Below are 14,503 nucleotides of genomic sequence, written 5' to 3'. Positions count from 1 at the left end.
TCTAAACATTACAAAGAATGCTACTTCTATTTAACTGTACAGATTACTTCATTTAAGAGAAAGAGACTTTAAACCTTCTACTTCAAATGGAGAGAAGGCTCTGCTTTTCCATCTCTTCACATTTCATATAAGTTTACCTCACTCATCAAGTGTCTCCTCTCCATGTTATCCAATAGTTCTTTCGGATCTTTCAATAACTTAATTACAGAACAGTGTAACCTACCAGTATAATATGAATTTTAAGGTTGAAGAACAGGTTATTCAACTTTCATAAACAACATTGCAAGAAGTAAAGAGAGCTATTCTTTCTGTGCTTGTAAGGGTTTACATTTTTATTACTCCTTACCAGTATTAATAATGTATTCAGAGGAACTAATCTTTTCAACCCTTTTGGAAAGGATTTTCTTGTCAACTCCAGCTGAGGATTTCCCCCACACACTTCGAAACCCCGTAGACATCTGGGGGAGGAATGTTAGGGATCTCACAATTTCTCTAGAGGCAGAAAAAGAACACTTGCATTGTTTTGAGAAAGCCCAGAAAAACATTTGAAGCAACACTGAAGATCTCCTGAGCTTGAGCCATACACTCATCTAACAATAAAACACTTCAAATTACAGAATCACAGATTCTGTGCACTGCATCCAAAACTTAGGGAATGCTCCACTCATGATTTAGAGGTGCCATGCATCTGGAAGAGATATCAGCCAAGACCTTGCAGACCTGAAACCTAATGACTGAATACATCAAAACAAAACAAAACCAGAAAGTCTCATTTTGATTTCTATGTTGTGATACTTCAAGCCCATTTCAATAGTTAGGTACATGCATATTTTCCCCAATTAATCTTTTTCGCTTTTGTAATCCTACATGGACTTTTAAAAGTATCTGTGGCTGAGATTAATGCCACATGCATCAGACAAGCACCACAGTTCACAGCACAGGCTGTTCCCTGGGCAGTAAGCAAGGTGCTTCTTGTCACATGTAATTCACAAAGCAAATTAAATATGCCAGAGTCAGTGAACATGGTGAAAGCTCAAAGGAGAAAAGGACTCAGAGCACAATCAACAGATAGGAAACAACAAGGTAATAATGGGTTCACCAATTACTTTCAGGCTGAGCTTTAAAGAATTTTGATGATCTCAAAGCTGTAGTTAATACACTAAGGAAAGTCTTAAAAATACTTGGAGACTACTGCAAGAACATGGGACTCTGGCAAGACATCTCATCTGAAGAAAAAAATCTCCCCATTCAAGAGAAGTCAGACAAGTTATAACTGGAGTACTTTAGTAATAAACTAGAACAGAACAATGTCCAATGTTTCTTATTGATGCAGAAGTGTTTTCTAACAGACACTACTGCAACATTGATGAGCATATTCTGTGCCAAACATGAACAAATTTAGAAGATGCTATTTCAATGTTTTAAAAACGCATTTTGAAGGTTTATGCTTATTCAAGATGAAAACTCTTACATAGCTTTCTCTTATTCTATAGCATTGCTATTGATTCTTCACTATTACTTAAATTTATTTGTGCCAGTCCCAGAGCTGGCTTAGAGAGAAAACAGACCACTTTGTTGACAATGCCAAGTAGAACTGGGTAACCACTTCTATCTTGCCATGATTGTAAGGTGGATTTTGGTCTCTCTCATGAATGAGAAAAGGCTTATGCCAACAGATTTGCTAATTAGGCAAACAGATTTTTATTTTTTATTTTTTTTTTTAATAAATCACAATTCCTGGTAAATTGAAAATCATTCATAATAAATCACATGGTCTTTTCATTACTGTAATTGCAATTCCTTCTCTCACCACTTAGTAAAGGGCTGTGTGTTCTCATCTGAGCACTAGATAGTAAAAGGGAAGAAAGAATGAAATGGGAAACCAAAATGGGGGGGGTGGAGCTGTTATGAGAAGGCAAGCTAAACAAGACTATTCAGCCATTCAACCTTGGGATGAGAATTACCTTGTGCTCAAGATCAGAGCTTTTTGTTCATTATTTCAGGAAGACATTTAAAAAGCAAGAATATTCCTTAAATGTAAAAAAAAGTTAGAATTAAGACATTATTTCATCACATACCACTATCCAAGCAAACTCACGAAGGTTCATGATAAAATGTACAAAAAACACCTAAGATATACATACACATTAATCTTTTATTAAAACTTTGTTTAGGAGAAACTCTTAGTAAAATGCTTAATCTATGGTCTCAAACTTGATTCCAGAAAGTAAATTTTTTTTTCTTCCATTCTTTTGATAGTTTTCTGATCCATCAATAGGGTCTACTTGCACTGATCAAGACCTGTAAATAATTTTCATGGTTTAAGAAAAACAAACAAACAAAAAAAAAACCAACAACAAACAAAACCTTCAAACTAGTTGTTGGTCACTAACAGTAGTTCAACACTGTATGCAATGCAACATATACCCATGTAAAATGTAACTTCTCATCATAGTTCAAGGTACTCAAACAAGTTCTACCTTCATTAACTTTGTCTCAGGCCATCAACAGAACACTGCAAGTCCACTCCTGTTTTTTCTTCTAAGAACACGATGGAAGAATTCAACAAGGTTTGCTGACAATTAATTCATTGCATCAAGAACCATGTGAAAAGGTCCCCTAACACAACCAATAACAGTATGACTTCATAATGGCCATAAGATCTAAATGGGAGACCCCTCCATTGAAAAAAAATAAAATACATATATATATATATATATATATATATATATACACTAATGTTAATGAGATCTTCCTCACCTTTGTAGCTAATAAGCAGATGAGGAGAAAAAAAAAGGAAAATAGTTTATTTAGTTTATTTCAATTTCCATTAGGCTTCAGTGGCAGAATATGTTATTACTGGAAGAGAACATCAGTTACATCAGCAAGTACCAGAAAAGATGATTTTCTAAACAAGAAGGAAAAATACAATGTAAATAAATCTATGTGCTCATGTGTACATCCATACAATGCAAGAGCCTCAGAGCCACCCAGGGGATTTGAAAATCTAAGTTCTGTTACAGTAAAGAAAAAATAAGTATCCAGATCTCCACAGCAACTCTGAGTTTTTGCTCAGGGCCAATACTCCAGCTCATTGCATTTGCACGCACAGCTGAAAATATTTTTATTCATGCAAATTAAGCTGCAGTCACCAAACGTCAGAAGACTAGCTCTAGTCATTATTATATGATGTTGGTAGATTCTCACCGTGAGAACTCATCAGTGTCACGGATTCTCCCTCATCCCTCTCAACTCCATACCTGGGGATACCGGTGAGAAAAATGCTTTAAGAGGCAATCAAAAACAGCCTTAACAGAGGCAGAAAATAACAAAAAATTGTTTAGTTTCAATTGTGGTACAGATTTAGCAGTTTCAGTAAAAGATCACCAAAGCAGACGAGGCATTACATTTCACATTTAGAATATTGCAGTATCAGGAAAAAATATATACTGTTGTAAAGGTCTGGCTTCATTTAGTCACATAAGTGATACTAGAGCACGTGATATTTCCTACAACATTAGTGTTCTATAGGCATCTTTTTTTTCTTTCCACCAAAATCACCTCAGCCTAAAATCCATTATAACTACCGCATTGCACAGAGAAATTGATGAACAGCAAAATTTAGAGCTAACCTAGCAGTCCATCCATAGGAAAACATGCTTGATTTTTATTCATCAGATGGTCGGTGGATTATAAAAGGTTATAAAGCAATGTACTTTCTCAGCTAACTATAAACACTTTAACCTAATTCAAATTACAACAAACATAAATCTGACTACACTGAGATTTCACAGCAGTTTCTTGCTGTAAATGACACTCAAAATACTGATCTAAGATAACTAACTAACACTTGTAAAATTGCTGTTTAGTCTCTCTCACAAAAAGTGAGAAATAGTGTGATTTTATGTCAAAAATAGATATTAATGTGATCCATGCTGTTCAATGGCTTAAACCACAATGTGACCTTTAAGGTAAAAGAGTTCAAGATTTCAGGTCAGGAAGAAATAGTTCTTCAGTAGAAATAAGAAAAAACCTTGATTTAATTTTCAGTCAACAGCTCCAAGCACAGATAAGTTCCATCTTTATCCATTTTATACAGCTGTTTATCTTCCTACCTGTACTTTCATGCTTACAAATTTGTATTTCACTGAAATAAAGTATGAAGTTCAGAAGAACTTTTCACTAATTTTTTGCTCCTAAATACACGCACCCAAAGGAAAAGCAGAATACAGCAGTTCAAACTGGTGGTACATAATAGCAAGACATACCAGCAAGACAATCAGATAATATTACTCGATCACTCAGCCTAAACACCAGTGTTTCATAACACGGTTTCATATGTATAGTTTTCCTCATCTCCAGTATGGGCACTACCTGCAAACAATGGAACTGGTTCTTTCTAAACTTAGAAGAAAAATTGGTAGTGGTTAACACTCATGAAGTTGTATGACCCTTTGACATTCTAAGGAGAAAAACCCAAAAGCTCTTGCAGACATTTTCACTTATTTCATTATATAATTAGTGATGCAAGCCCATTACACAGCCAGTATGTGAAAAAGCAGCAGCTGTTATTTCATTCACTGTGCCTGCAACATGGTGACCTTGCCATTATTTGAAAAACGTATTGCGGTTTTGGCCGCTATTGTAGTGTGATTTTATGAAGGTAAAGTGATTTAATTCCTGTTTTAGAAGAGGATATCATGCTACATCTCTGCATGATAGATTTCAGATATGGACAACCAAGACATGGGCATATTAGTTTTTCCTCATAGCTAAATGAACAGCTTATTAAATCTATAGATGCACATGCACACATTGCAAGGAATTTAGGAAGTTTACACAAAACATGCTCCTGTGTGCAGAGCCTACTCCAAGGGGAAACACAAGATGAAAGCCTCCTGTGGTATCTTGAAGGTACCACAGACACTTCATAAATAGGGTGGTACTCCAGATGTGCTTAGCAACATGCAAATAGAGAATACTCAGAACAATTAGCTGGTGACAACATCCACTGAGAAGGTTTAGCAAGAAAACTGACATGGTGAGTTCAGCCACTTGATGAAAAAAGTTTAGAAGACTTTCATGGTTGTCAAGAATACCCAAAAGTTGCAAAGAAGCATTCTCTATTCTGATGCATTTTGGGCTTGTTTGAAGAATTGGAAAATTTTTATCTCCTTTCTTTTTCATTGTGCATTATCTTGGCCATTGCACTCATTTTTCTATGAATGAATGGACCTTTCTCCATTCTGTTTCTTTACAGCATACCTGCGAAGGTGGCTGTTCTTCATTCATTTCCTCATTTTCTTGCAAATGGACAAAAGCATTGTAGCATAACCCATCACAGCATGTAGCGCAGCCTCTGCTACAGTGTTAAGAAAAGGCTGGTGTGTTCAAAAACAGCATGCTTTGAGTTTTCAGTGACTGACTAGTAATTAGTGATCTCAAAATAGTAACTGCAGGCTTGTAGCTTCTTAACAGTGCAAGGCTGATCAAACTGCTCAATGCAGTCAATCTTCTGCATCATTCTGAAGTTGTAGCTTTCAATACATGAATACAAAATATTCAGGCATTGTTTACACACAAGTATATTTGTGTTATATACCTATAAGTATTAATAAAAAATTTTTAATAAGCATATTTAATTTGGATCACGTATCTGAAAATAAATATTTGAAAGCCTGAAGCTTCCAAGACCACCTCCTCCTTGTCTCTCTCACCAGAGAATACCTCAGCCGAATTTGAGTCTTTCAAAAGAATGTATAAATGCACTGTTAGGAGATTTTTACAAGGACTAATCCTTATAGAAACATCCATTAAAACACAGTGATCCAAAGCAACCGATATTCAAAGCTTTTCCATAGGTCACAAAGAAACCAGGTTCAACACCCAACCCCCAACTCCCCATGTTCTTCTGATTGCACCAAATATTTCAATCTGACACTCCCAGGGGGAGTAGCTGCAGGTCTGAGATGAAGGATGGAGAAAAGAGGGCATAGAGCACCTGCACAGCTGTTCCTGCATCTGAGCATACACAGTTTGCCAATATACACTAAGAGAATGTGAGACAGCTTGAACTGACCCCTAGCAAAACCCTACCACAACAGGGACGGGGTATTTATTATTTCAGATGGTTCTCTCTTCCAAATTACGACTACAAACTTAATCTAGGACCAAAGAGATTTTTGTTAATTAACTTCTATATGAACTGGCAGCTAAGAAAGAGGGATTTCCATTACTAGTTTGCTGTCACCACTGTTTTGAAAAATCTTCACCTAACCAACAAATCCATCCAGGCCCCTAGAACAAGAAGAATGTGGAGCTGATACAGCAGGTCCAGAGAAGGTCTACAAAGATGGTCAAGGGGCTGGGGCACCTCTCCTACAAGACAGGCTGAACTGCCCCAGCTCTCTAGGCCTACAGAAGAGAATGCTCCAGGATGGCCTCATAGTAGCCTTTCAATATTTAGATAGGTCTTATAAAAAGAGTCAGAAGGACTCTTTACTTGGGTAGAAATGATAGGACAAGGGGAAATGGTCTTAAACTAAAAGAGGGGAGATTTAAATTAGAGGTTAGGAGGAAATTCTTCACTCAGAGGGTGCTGAGGCACTGGAACAAGTTGCACAGGTTGGATGGGGCCCTGGACAACCTGATCTAGTGGGTGGCATCCTTGTCTATAGCAGGGAACTTGGAACTAGATGATCTTTAAGGTGTCTCCCTTCCAACACAAGCCATTCTATGATTCCATGATTTTATGATCTCAGTAAAACAAAGGGGGACATTATAATATTAATACTGCTTACTAAACTTTTGTAATGGGTGGAGTACCAAGCCATCATTTCCCTAAGTGATATTTTCCATACATTAAGAATTATATATGAAGCATCTTTTGTAACACAAAAAATCCTCTGTAAAATATTCCTTGGAATTTTAAAACACAGATCCACATCCATTAATTATTTTTTTTCACTCCATTTTCTCTCTCCCCCCGCTGGTCAGTTAAGCAAGGTTTCACAGCATTGTTCCTTTTAAGTCTGTTTTATAAGTGACTAAATGAGAAAAAAAATGCTGCCTGCAGTATTTATGCTTTATTTGCCACAGCTTGAAATAAGGCTGGGACACCGGAAGCATTACTGAGGTCGTGCAAATCCTTTGCTTTATTTGCAATCTGTTGATGCATATGCAGGAGCACACAGTAAAATACCATTAAAATGATAAATGTTTTTAACTACCATGAGCTTCCCTATCTCATGTTCTTTGATACCTCTTCAACTGTTGTTTTTCTTCTGCTAAACAAAATTAAATACCTTTTAAAAAATACAAGCAGATTGAGAGCTTGTGATTCCAATACCTGTGATAATTTTACCAATGGTGCAGTGACACTGGGTGGAGAGCCTATTTCACTAAAAGAGGAATGATGCGGAATGAAGAGTGACAAATACTTGTTGTAAATGGGTACAGCAAACTGGAAACTAAAATGTATTTCATTGTGGCCAATTAAATTTGAATATACAAGTGGCAAATCTCTAAACTATAAACATTCATGGCAGAAAGGTTTGCTTCCTCAACACTGGCCTCTATAGCATTTGCACAGCAACACTGCTGTTATTGAGTTTATAGTCTAAATTCTTCCCTTTTAAGGCTCCGAGTCTCCATTCTACAAGCATCTATTTTATTTTTCAGCTCTCTAGAGGTTTGTCTTTTACCTCATAAAACTTTTTAAATTAAAAGCAAGATAAGAACGCAGTTAAATTCTTGCCATTGTTTCCTTTCCCTTCTTGTAGGCAGCATTTTGTTTTTGCTAGAAACATTAATATTCTAAAATAGAGAAAAAAAATCAAATCTCCCTGGAACAGTGTTTCTTTGCTTTATGACAAACATCTGTATACTAAATGGACTCTGTCTCACTGAAGAAGGGAATTTTCCCCTCATGCTGAGGCAGTCAGATATGTAATGTACAGCAAGCCGTATACTGTGATTATTACTTAAAAAAAAAAAAAATCAACACTGTATGTATTCCTTTTCAACAAGTGACAATCAAATTACAGGCAACTGCAACTCAGACACTGGGGACAAAGCAGAAGTGCTTATTCAGCAAGCAAGACAGTTCACAAGTAAAAAGGATGGTGTGCTTTTTTAAAGTGAGGATTTCAACTGCAGTAGAGGTTGTCTGCAGTTTTAGTGATGTGCTGATACCCCCCTTGATGTTACAGGATTTTACACAGCTCTAGAAGAAACACAGTGAAGGAGCAAACCTTCACTTTATTACTAAAAAACTGCAAGGACTGACATATACACACAAGAATAAAATACCTCTCCAATTAAAGTTAAAAACAAAAAAAAAACAGCCAAGAACTTTTTTTTTTTTTTTTGCCAAACCCCAGCTTCCTACCTAGTGCCCTGAAATAGAACCCCCATGCTTCACTTCTCTCTTTTCCTTCATATAGCCCCCACACCACACAAGAAATATTGCAATCTCATGATCTAAGCCAAGCTTCACAATCCAGTGGAGAGAAGAAATGGGGGGTGGAAGAAGTGAAGAATTCTTCACCATCTCAGTGTTTGTTTACTTAAAAGAAAAACAGCAACAGTGTCACGTTGATAATCCATTTACCTCATTGCTGCCCAGACTCCTAGACAGGTCTCAGCACTGCAGTCTCCAGAAAAATTGTTCTTCCAGTACAGTTTTCCCCCTCACTGAGCTAAGTATTTAGAGGCTAGAAGTATCAGATCTCAAACAATTTGTTGCTCAGGATTTAACAAGGAATTTTACCAGGGATTTTTCTTCTGTAGGACATTTCTCCTACCTGTCATTTTCTGAAGATGATTTGTCTTATTTATACTCTTGTGGAAAGGATGTTTATGATCTGGGATGATAGTTAATTCTATTTTAGATTTTTTTTTTTTTTTACGGCTGTTACATATTCAACCTACAAAATTACATTCCTTGTTTATTAATATCTAATTTTTACCAGAAGAAAAAAAAAAATGAACCAATAACTTCCACTTATACTACTACCATTAGAAAATGAAAATTTCACATGCAGCAGCTATCAATGTGGTTTAATGGTTTTGTTCGTGTCACTTGAAAACTCTTTCGAGTACAAAATCAGAAGTTGAGAAATAGTTCCCAAAAGATTATCTAAGGATAAAAGAAACAAAACCTGGATCTTAATTATGGCTACTCACTATCAAGTTACAGCAAAGCCATAATTACGTATGTCTTACAGCATTACAACTTGGACCATTACAGGGCACATGTATGCTATCACAGAGGTCAGTAAGATGAAAGCAAAGGACAGTAGGCAGCGCAAATGAGACGTGTTGTATAAAGGGAAGAGATGTCTCCTGTCTGTGGAGAGAAGTCCAATTTTTTTTGAAAGTTATTTCATTTTGGTTACATTCTCCCATTAATATTTGGTGGTTTTTTGTTTGTTTTGTTTTTCAAAACAGATATTAGCTTTGGTTTATACAGCATTAACTGCTGAACGTTTCAAAGAGTTACTAAGATGACAACCATACATAAACACGTGTTTCTACTGTAAGTAAAAATCATTTTGCAATTTCAAAAACTTTCTGTAGTCCTTTAAAATTGTGATAACATTTGCTCAATTTGCACTACGCTTAGTGCTTTAGCTATCTTTTCTTAAAGATGCCCGTAAATACCTTCAGATACAACAAGGATACTGAACTAGAATTATACATAACCTGGAGGAAATAAATGCAGTATTTAACTGCTGGTATTTTTCTGCACAAGAACAGGAGAACAGTGTTGTAAAGATCAGTTTTATAAACCATAACTGCCATCCCTGCTCAAAACATCATCATCTCCAGAGCCATGAGGCTTTCTGGAGTAAAAATGCTTTCTGAATCAGACAAGTTCAACAGATTATTTTACATTTACTCTAGGCTACAGAATTACAATTACACAGTGAATTCTTTCAGCTGAACAGCTAGTTGGGGTTGTAGGGCACCTCCCCAGAAATCAAGTTCTTCCCAACTTTTCTGCAGGATAAAACAAAAATCAGGGTATTTGTTTTTCTTCCAAGCATTTGTATTCAGTGAGTGGTCTTTGGCTACTACAGTATTCCTCCTGTAAGAGGGGAACAGCAGCTCTGAAAAACTGAACTGTTTTTCTGAAGTGTAGGCGCTCATGCCACTAGGCACCAGTCTTAATAAGATCCCCCTTAACTGTTCAGGATCAGGGCTTCTGGCTGTAGCGTGTTTTGTGGACAGAAGGAAAAAGTGGTTGAAATACTTACCACTCCTGTCAGAAGGCAGAGACTTACAGAAGAAATACTTCAAGATGTCACCATGTGGTGCCAAGGTCTCGAACACAGGCAATATTGTACAGGACCAGGCATCCAGAGAGGCTCCCCAGGGAAGTCCCATGCACTGCAGTTATCAGTCCCTTCACCTTCCACCTCAGTTTCTGAGACCACAGCAACTCCAACATGCTCCTTGCACTGTTTCCAGCTCCACTCCCAGCCTGAGCTTGGTAGAAAGATACAATAGAATTGTCATAGGATATACAAGCGAGAAGGGACCCAAAGGATCATCGAGTCCAACTATAATATTGCTGGATTTATAGCAAAAATATGTTGACTCTTACTTGTATCACAGAAAGAATTATTGACCATTTCATATACGGCAAGATGTCGGCTCAAAGGCATACAATAACAGTACAGTGAATGTTTACATGGGAAAAATGGATGAAGACATGATACACTGAGATTTGCAGATATTAGAAAAATAAACTGAGACCATCTCTAAACATTTAGAAAAGCTTTGCAAATATCTTAGTCTTCTAAGATCCCTTTGCAGTGCTGTAGCCTTGAGCAAAAGACTAATAGCATTGTTTGATTTTTACTTTTGCAAATTCAAGATTTGTAGCAGATTCTGCTACATACCTTTAATATTAAAAGACATTTTAACATATTGACTACATCCTGTTAAAAAAAAAAAAAAAAGACCCTAATGTTCATGTGAGCTACTGTTCTGAAGAAGAAAAAAATCAGGTTACATAGAATTTGAAATTTAGAATACAAACTGTTCTCCAAAGCCAAAGAATTACTTAGTAATACACAATAAACCAAATAACTTACATTCTCCAATTTCCCAGTTAATATTTATTAAGCCTTTGTTAGAAAAATGTTGTTAGCAGAGAACGGTCTTGGACAAGCATTTAAAGCAAGCATTGCAATTTTTATCTAATAATTTCTTCAGTGAAAGGTATTTACTAAGAATTGTTTTTTCACTCTTTTGAACAGAAAATGTAGGAGTCATTCACAACAATGCAAGCAGGACACATTTTGGAAAATAAGCATTGTATTTTATTGGGTTATAAAAATAAGCCATTTCCAAAGCAGTTTTACAGCAGTACAGTTACTATGTTCAGCATTGCAGTGTACTCATTGTACAGAAGTCACTCCTAGTTTTAGTTTGTTGTGGGTTTGGGGTGCCTTTTTTTTTTTTTTTTTTTTTGAGGGGGGGCGCTCAATGCACAGCCAACATTCTGTAGTGCAGAAATAGATATTGAATTATAAGAAATTAATTTCAAGTAGAATTCCACTAATCTGCAGCTGTTTTGAAATTAAGATACTCTTAAATATTTAAACATTAATATTTCAGCTAGAATTCTCTAGCATCCTCCAAAGCATAGTTTTTGTCCTGAATGAGTCAGGGGCAGGGGGAAATTACCAAGTAGTCATAATAGCTATAAACTCATTAAGTAGTTGACTCACTTAAATTTACTCTGGGGGAAAAAAAAAAAAAAAAAAAAAAAAAAAGTACTCTATTCTCACCTCTTTTCTACTCATCTTTCATGAGAATGGGTTTTGAAAACAATAAGACAACAGTAATAAGCTTGTTAATAAGCATATTTACAGTCATCTATGGTCACTTCCTTCTGACCTTTCTATTAAAAAACAGCAGACTTATCCCTCCAATTTTTTTTTCGAATTGTAGTTTAAGGCACAATATTTTGATCCATACTGCAATCATATTTAGATATAATTGTTAGGGTCTAAGAAACTAATTATAAAGTAGGTACTCAACATACTCAACATCCACTACAGAAACTTGCAAAGTCAAAGGCACAAATCCCAATGATATTTTGTATACCCCTACATATACTCTCAGCAAGTAGTAATTTTCAATATCCAGCGTACACATGTATACACCTTTACAAAGAAAACAGGAGTCCAGCAGTTTTGCATTTAATGAACTTCAGATCAACTGAAAACATAACATTTCTTGTTCTCTTTCTTGTGTAACATGCAGCATTTCATCTTTATATTCAACATAAATAAAGGTTCTTCTTTATTGGAATACGTGATGGATCACAGTCCTTAAACAGCCCATATTAAAGATCAGCACATTCATATTTCTCAAGAAAGCCAAAAAGAAAAACAACTTGAAATAACGTGAGAGTACGAAGAACTAGATGAGTACTAAAAAGATTATTTTATAGTGAAAAAGTATCTCAGGTACAATCTCTCAATAATATTTGAAGTGCTGTTCTGAGAAATTTTGGGGTGTTTTTTGAACCTTGTATTGGAAAAAGATACTATAACAGAATAGCTTTGCTTACAAAAAATAAGTGTGGAAATATGCTAATGCTGGAATTTTTGCCTCTTCATCAAAAGCTTACCAAGCCTTTCTGTAGGCTTTCATTAATCACAAGTAGCTACACAGAAAAGGAACAAAGAGCTCTTGTCCAATCTCTATCAAAGATCCTGGTGAGACAAGATAAAGTAAATTGCTACTTTTAAAAAAAAAAAAAAAAAAAAAAAACCACAAGTAATTATCAAAAAAAAAAAAAATCAACACCCACACCTTGATGATATTCTAACCTGTTCATGTTTTTCCCCACCATGGGCTTTGATTGAGATTAACATGTATATACACACATATTCCTCTTTAAAAAATAGCAAAAAAGCATATATAGTAAACGTTAATATAAGGATAAATCTTCCCAGAACATCAAAGCACTTGCATAATTTAATTCTAGTCATTTGTCTTAAGGTTAACAGTAAAATATAATTTCACATATTCAAAATCTCACAGAGAAAGCTTCAACACACAGAACAGTAGACTCATCTCTCCTATATTATCATCATGAATATTTTCATTAAAGACCGTGCTACCTACTAGTAACAACATCATAACATCAGATGCTTCCTCACCACTAAATAAAACATTCATAACATGCATCAAAACCATCATCACTTTATCGCTTAAAACAACCTTGAGAGCCAGACAGTAGCAATATGACCCTGACAAAAAAAGCCAAGCCACCAGACCACCTTGAGTTCACAGAAAACATCCCTACAGTAGCCCTGCAAGACAGCACCTAGAGATATAGCAACCTCACCTACACATAACTTTAGTGAGATGGACAAGTACAAGTTTTAAATCATTTTACCTTGATTTAGCTGCAACAGAAGAAAGGAGAAAGGTGCTGTGAAAGCAGATGTACTTCCTGTTTCACCAAGTATCTGACAGATAAAAACTTTTGTCTACAGCCTGAATGCTACCGTTTCAGGTACCAGTGGTAAACTCCCTGCTTCACGTCTTCTCAATATTCAATCTTCAGTTACTGAGAACCAAAACAAATTAACAGCTCGCCCAGAAGAACTAGAGTTGCAGCTTACATTTTGTTTTTCATGAGAGGCCGTACTGCTAAAGCACAGAGACCAGCCACCCACCTGACCAAGGTAGGCTGCACACGCTTCAACCCTCCACTTCCTTCCAGCCACCAAACCCACCTGACTTTTTTCTATCCCTTTATAAAAATCACCTGGCTATTTCCCAGTTGGATCTGATATCAGAGAAAACCAGCTGGCTCCCTAGCCTCAAGCTCCTTCTAGCCCAAAAAGCAGATCAAACTTTAAATTTATAAATTCAAAAAATACGTTCAAAAATGTATTTATAGGTTTGAACGTGTTTTATTGTTAACTGCAAATATTTTCCCTCATAGAAAAAAGAAAAAAATCTTCCAACACATTGGTGAAGGAAGATTTCATGTTCAGGAAACCAGCCTGCAAGTACTTTTGGTAGAGAGCAAAAATACCCTTCGGAAGAATCTTGGTTTTCACCTAAGACGTTCTTTTTTTCTCTGCAAAGATTGTTTCATAAAAAATAACAGCAAACAGACAATGGTTAGAGTTTGAAGAAAACTTTAGCTGAACTTCACACAGATTATGCTAGGAATGAACTACTGAGCCCCAGATCACTCTTATATCAAATAAATCTGAAGACCATGGATGTGACAGAACACCTAATCATATTTTACAATTCCTACTAAATATTCTAAGACATAATGAGAGAATGCAAGAGACACGCTTAAGGCTATGAAAATAATTTTGAAAGATTGTCTCTACTAAATGTTAAGAGCAAAGGTTTTATTAGAGGTAGGGTAGTAGAAAGGAGACTGAGAAAGTAAAAAGCACTCACAGCATAGGAATTACAGAGAAGAACGTGCTTTAAAAGGCACCTTTCTCTA

General features: G+C 36.0%; 1 long non-coding RNA gene across 4 annotated transcripts in view; it reads right to left on the bottom strand.

Annotated features, from left to right (window-relative positions):
- Positions 1-13,782, bottom strand: part of LOC140001443 (uncharacterized) — a 116,127-nt gene extending 102,345 nt beyond the window's left edge. The window contains exons 1-3 of one of the 4 annotated variants that reach the window (XR_011806670.1): positions 13,424-13,772; positions 10,260-10,491; positions 2,842-3,260 (exon numbers count right to left, since the gene is read on the bottom strand). This is a non-coding gene — a long non-coding RNA (uncharacterized lncRNA). Of the gene's footprint in view, positions 1-2,841; positions 3,261-8,991; positions 10,492-13,423 lie in introns of those variants that run through there. The other 3 variants (XR_011806669.1, XR_011806667.1, XR_011806668.1) reach the window with 3 other exon arrangements.
- Positions 13,783-14,503: the final 721 nt, after the last annotated feature.

Source organism: Anas platyrhynchos, chromosome 1 (assembly GCF_047663525.1).
Source record: "Anas platyrhynchos isolate ZD024472 breed Pekin duck chromosome 1, IASCAAS_PekinDuck_T2T, whole genome shotgun sequence".
NCBI classification, from domain to species: Eukaryota; Metazoa; Chordata; class Aves; order Anseriformes; family Anatidae; genus Anas; species Anas platyrhynchos.
This window is presented reverse-complemented; position numbering and strand designations above follow the sequence as displayed.